This window comes from Myotis davidii, unplaced genomic scaffold, assembly GCF_000327345.1.
Source record: "Myotis davidii unplaced genomic scaffold, ASM32734v1 scaffold1012, whole genome shotgun sequence".
NCBI lineage: Eukaryota > Metazoa > Chordata > Mammalia > Chiroptera > Vespertilionidae > Myotis > Myotis davidii.
The window spans coordinates 1,548,870-1,554,827 of NW_006283769.1; the positions used below are offsets into that span (position 1 = coordinate 1,548,870).

The 5,958-nt window shown below is 40.3% G+C and overlaps 1 long non-coding RNA gene across 1 annotated transcript in view; it reads left to right on the top strand.

Moving 5' to 3' along the window:
* The window catches only part of LOC107183675, a 20,313-nt gene that overhangs the window by 7,674 nt on the left and 6,681 nt on the right, over positions 1-5,958 (top strand). The window lies entirely within an intron of this gene.

Consider the following 5,958-nt stretch of genomic DNA (forward strand, 5'->3'; position numbering starts at 1 on the left):
AGTCAGACAGGGGTTAAGGGTGATCAGGAAGGCAGGCAGAGTGGTTGGGGGCGATCAGGCAGGTAGGCAGGTGAGTGGTTAGGAGCTAGCTGTCCCAGATTGCGAGAGGGATGTCCCAGATTGGATAGGGTGCAGGCAGAGCTGATGGACAACCCCACCCCCCACATGAATTTCATGCACCAGGCCACTAGTTCTTTAAATGTAAGTTTAAATGTTTTGTGCCTGTAGAAGCTTTTCTTCCTCTATTAGACCAGGACTCCCTCTTACACATTTTCCTAGCACCCTGACTGTCCTGAGTAGCACTTACAGCAGCAATAATTCATTAGTTATTAATTTTTATTTATATATATAGTGTATGTATATATAAAATAGTACATGGTTTCATATACCTCTTGGCCATTTTAGTGTTTTCTTTGAAGAAATGTCTATTCAGATCCTTTGCACATTTTTTTAGTCAGATCATTTGTGGGTTTTTTGTTTGGTTTGTTTTTCCTATTGAGTGTGAGTTCCTCATATATTTCGGAGATAAACTCCTTATCAGACGCATGGTTTGCAAATAGTCATCAGGGAATTGCAAATGAAAACCTGTTGGAGGAGGTCATCAGAAAGACTGCCAGCTGACCCACAAGCTCGCCCCGGCAGCTGGCGGTTCCTCATCCCTCCGTTGTCCTTGGAATATGCGCCCCACTTGCCTCCTGGGATCCCAGAAGCTGCTCCAAGGATGCAGCCTTGAATCGAAATGGGCTGCTGAGACCACTGAACTGGTTCTGTGACTGACCCTACTCCCAGCTTCCCGTGTGCGTGACTGAGACCAGTGAATGTCTCTACGTTAACTTTTAGGTCTGGCCTGTGGATGTGTAAAACTACTCATTTTACAGCTACTCAAGAAAACCGTTTTTTTTAAAGACCCACATATATTTTTATTGATTTCAGAGAGGAAGAGAGAGGGAGAGAGGGGCAGAAACATCAATGATGAGAGAGAATCACTTTTTTATTTTATTTTATTTTATTATTGTCTTATTGAGAGAGAATCTTTGATTGCCTGCCTCCTGCACACCCTACAATGGGCTTCAAGCCCGCAACCCGGCCATGTCCGGGAATTGAACTGTGACCTCCTGATTCATAGGTCGACTCTCAGCCACGGAGCCATGCTGGCCAGGCCCAAGAAAACCTTTTATGTAAGTTCCATGGATCATTAAAACTGCTACCTACAAAAAACAAACAAATAAAAACAGTTCAACCTCAGATACAAGGGCAAAGACCTTTGAAATCTCCTGCAACTTCAAACAATCTGCATACAATCCCCTGCATTGAGATATTCTTCATGAAACTTAAATACAATCTGACTGTTTGGGGTTTACAGAGATGTAATCACACAGTTACCACTCACGGACCTTTTCCAAATGGCTGAGACCAAATCAGTGCTGAGACTAAGGAAGCTCCGAGCGGTGGGACTGAGAGGGCCTGAGAGTCCCTCGGGTGCCCCAGTCAAGTTAAAGCATTACATTCATCATCATGGTCTCTAAGTCCTTCTGGGATTGCTCATCACTCCTGTCACTGCAGCTGTCCCTGTGATTTAGCTTCAGGAGGCTGAGCTAGCTCAGGGCATCTCTCTGAGCATCTTTCTGAGGCAGTGAGAGAGGAGACATGGCCACTAGCTCTCCCTCGGAGCGAGACACTTGATTCTTGAGGTCACTGGTTATTTTGATAGCCACTGTCGACTCCAGTTGGAGAAATCTTGATCCAAATGTGATTTGGGTTGGGGAGATTATTCAAGGTCCATAAAATCCTTTGTAGAGCTTTTAATAGCTCTGGGAGGGACACGAGACATGGCTTCCTGTGGAAGTACAGCTCCCACTGAACTACACACATCACTTCTCCTGTCCCCTCCCAGGAATGGCATTTTTTAAAAATATATATCTTATTGATTATTTTTTTTTAACAGAGAGAAAGGGAAAAGGTTAGAGAGTTAGAAACATTGATGAGAGAGAAACATTGATCAGCTGCCTCCTGCACACTCCCTACTGAGGATGTGCCCGCAACCAAGGTATATACCCTTGACCAGAATCGAACCTGGGACCCTTCAGTCCACAGGCCGACAGTCTATCCACTGAGCCAAACCAGTTAGGGCAAGGAATGGCATTTTTTTATGGTTAATTATAATACTGAAAAAGAAAAAAAAAACCCACAAGAACAATGGTTAGGTAAGTGATGAGGAAACTTAAAGTGCTATCATGCATCCATTTACAAAATAATTATGAAGGTTTTGTAGCAACCTAGACAGTATTGTTGGTATACAACTAAGAAAAAAGTAGGATAAAAAATTGATAAACAGGTAAGATTTTTTTAAAGCAAAATATTTTGCTCCCACGAATAGTATAAACTGTAACTTTCATTTATAAAAAACATAGGAAAATTACTTGTAATCTTATCATCTTAAAAAAAATCAAATGTTTTTTATTTTATTTTTTTTCTTTGTCATTTTTGGCTCAGTACATACTAACCAGTTTCCCTGTTGCTTCTTTGTCTTTGGGCACGATGCCCCATCCTCTTGGAATACATTTTATCACTTTTCTAACTAGAATATTCATTCATTCAATCACTTGGCATGTCTTTATGAAAGGCCCTATACTATACACTTGGAAGATAGTAATGAAATATCTGGAGAGGTATTCCCTCCTTTGAGGTCCTCTTATTAGGACAAACATCAAGAAGAATTCCCTTTCTGATGTCTTCTTGATCCTCACCTCAGGTCATTTGGGTGTTTCCTCCTCCATATATACCACTATACATATCACTTTATCAAATTATGTTGTAATAATTGTTGTTGTTGTTTTGTATTTCTCTTTAGCTAGACTTCGAGCATATTGAAAATAAAGAATGTCTTATTCCTTGCTATAAACACTGAGCCTAAAAATGTACCCAGGTTACAACAGAGAATAAGTGATAAGTGAAAGGAAGAGAAAAAGGAGAACCAGAAAGAGTAGTAAAAGAGAAGGCAGATGTGAAAGGCTGGTGCTGGGAGAAAATAAATGAATTAGACATATGCAGATATGGTTTGATACAGCACAGCCAACAGCAGCTTCAAACCATCAAACAGGCAAAGCTATGAGGCTTTTAGGAGGTGACATCTATGTCCTTGGATTTATTAGCGTGGTGCTTGTTAAAATGAACAGTCAATCCTATTAGCCTACGTGGTAAATTGTGTTTATTTTACAATCCATTTTTAGATAGAACAATACAAGTAGTAGCATATCTTTACGGGAAGATGGAGCATGGTTTTATGAGTAAAGGACAATCAGACGCAGAACTAATTTCTTCAAGCCCATCCTTATATATCATAGTTGGAGTGGCCTGGGACACAGCTTGATCTGGGCTCACTGCTTCTCTTCATTTTCTCTCTTGCTGCTTCTTTTTTTCACTAATGGCTGGATGATAAGAATAGTAGATAATAATAATAAAACCAAAATTGGTGAACTAGAAGATTTATAAAAAAAGCTTGGCTGACAAAAGAAGTTTGTCTAAAAATAAACATGTTAATGGTATGTGGTAAATCTCTCTTATCACCAAAGTTTATATAGTTTCTAGTCAGACCCCAAATGTGCGAGGCTATGCACGGACATGAAACAATGTGAGTTTCATTAATTTCAATTTTCATGTTAAATAAAAGGGAAAACATGCTTTGCCAGGCTGTCTCCAGATGCTGTCCTAACCTAGTGTAGAGAAAACCCTATTTAGATCCATTTTGAGTGCGTTCCTTGGACATAAAACATTTCTCACTCTTTACTGGGAAGGACTGAGCAGCCCCCTCTGTTGAAACTAACTCAGAGGTAGTCGAGAAATTGGGTGGCTTGATAGCAGAATTCTCTCTCTCTCTCTCTCTCTCTCTCTCTCTCTCTCTCTCTCTCTTCTTCCTCCTCCCCTCCTATTTATTATGTTTGTGAAAGGGCTTTATTTTGTGTTTCTCTTTGGCAGAAATCTCTGACTCACAGACCCGCTGTTCTTTATAACAGTTACAGTTTCCACACGCTGAAAGTACTAGAGACAACTTCTCCATGTGTGTGAGTCCCAATGACTAAAGAGAAGTCCTGGAGATAATGTACACAATTAGCGAGCCTACTGGGGGAAGGCAGGAAGATGCAAACATGAAAGCTGGTTGGATACCTGGAATGAATATGAGATTTCTGTTGCCGTCTCAGGAGTGGCTTTCCTAACTAATCTCCATGGTTACTCAAGCCGAAATTGGGGAAATGCTTTGTAGAGTCCATCAGAGGAGTGACCTAAGGGTCCACTGGGTCGGGGCACTGGCTTCCTGCACCACACTCCTGCTCACTGCCTCCCTTCCCAAGCCCTGCCAACACTCTTGGCTTAGACATCCAGGAGGAAATATTTCAGACACTTGCCTGCCCCAGCACCATGCCTTTGAAATACTGCCTTCCTCAGAAAAGCATTGCAAAGCAATCTGACTTAATCAGTTAAGCACTGGATTAGTAACGCCACATTTTAGTAGCTCCTCTAATGAAGAAGAAATGTAATAATATATATCCAGAACCGAACTGCCTCGGTTTATATCCTGGCTCCGCCATTTACAGGCTTTTAGGAGACTGCAATTAATAATATACATATAGTAACCTGAGCGTAATACAGTCACAGGTTACTCAACATCTAGATAAAAAATGCTTTATATCATACTGGCAAAAATTTGAAAGAGTAAAAACACCTTTTGAATACAGCAATAGAGAACACTGTTAACAAAAATATTAATATAGGCTTTGTGAGAAGCAATCACAACATAGCTATTATTTAATATACATGTATCCATGGTTTCAGCAATCCTACTCCTGGGAAACTACCCAACAGGAATAAAAAATGGAAGGATGTTAATTACCACATTATTCATCACAGTAAAAAAAATAAATATAGCTCTCCCTGGTTTGGCTCAGTGGATAGAGCTTTGGCCTGCAGACTAAAGGGTCCCAAGTTTGATTCTGGTCAAGGACACATGCCCGTGTTGCAGGCTAAACCCCCAGCAGGGGGTGTGCAAGAGGCAGCCGATCAATGATTCTCATTATTGATCCCTTCTCCCTCTCCCTTCCTCTCTGAAATCAATAACAAATATATTTAAAAAAATAAAATTAAAATAAATAAATATAAAGAATTGTTCATAAAATTGGAATACTTAAATTATTGCATCCCTACTTCATAGAATATAATCCAGACATAAAGAAGAATGAATGTGAGGCCTGGTTGGGTAGCTCAGTTGGTTAGAGCATCATCCAGCTACATCAAGTTTTCAGGTTAGATCCCTGGTCAGGGCACGTACAAGAATCATCCACAGGAATGCATTAAATAAGTGAAATGATGAATCCCCCCCCCCATTTCACTCTCTAAAATCAATAAATACATGTTTCAAAAATGAGAATTAATTTGAGCCTTACCAGCTGACTTAGAGGGATATCCACGATGTTTTGTAGCATTGAAAGAGCAATATACAAAACTGTGAATGACATGGCCTTATTTTTACAGAACAAAACAAAAACATATTCTATGTATTTATTCATTCTATGGGATTCTATGCGTTTGGGCATAGGATGGTGATCAATAGACAAAGGTCAGACTTTACAGGTTGGAGAACAACCAGGAAGGTGGCTAAGGCAGAATGACTAGTAAGTGAAGTAGGAGGAGAAACAAGAGAGCAGGTTCCAGGAAGCCAATAAAAAAAGAGGTTCAAGAACACCCCGGGCAAAAGTGGCTGCTGGGTAGGGTAAGATGAGGCCATTGGCTTTAGTAACATGGCGATAGATCATTTATGCATCTTTTATCTTTTTAAGAGACTTTTCTTGTGATGGGATGGAAACTTGATTGGAGAGGTTTCAAGTCAGAATGGGAAATTGAGGGAAAGAAGAGGCAATCACAGTCAAATCTTGCAAGAGAGTTTTGATTTAAAAGGGGAAAGAG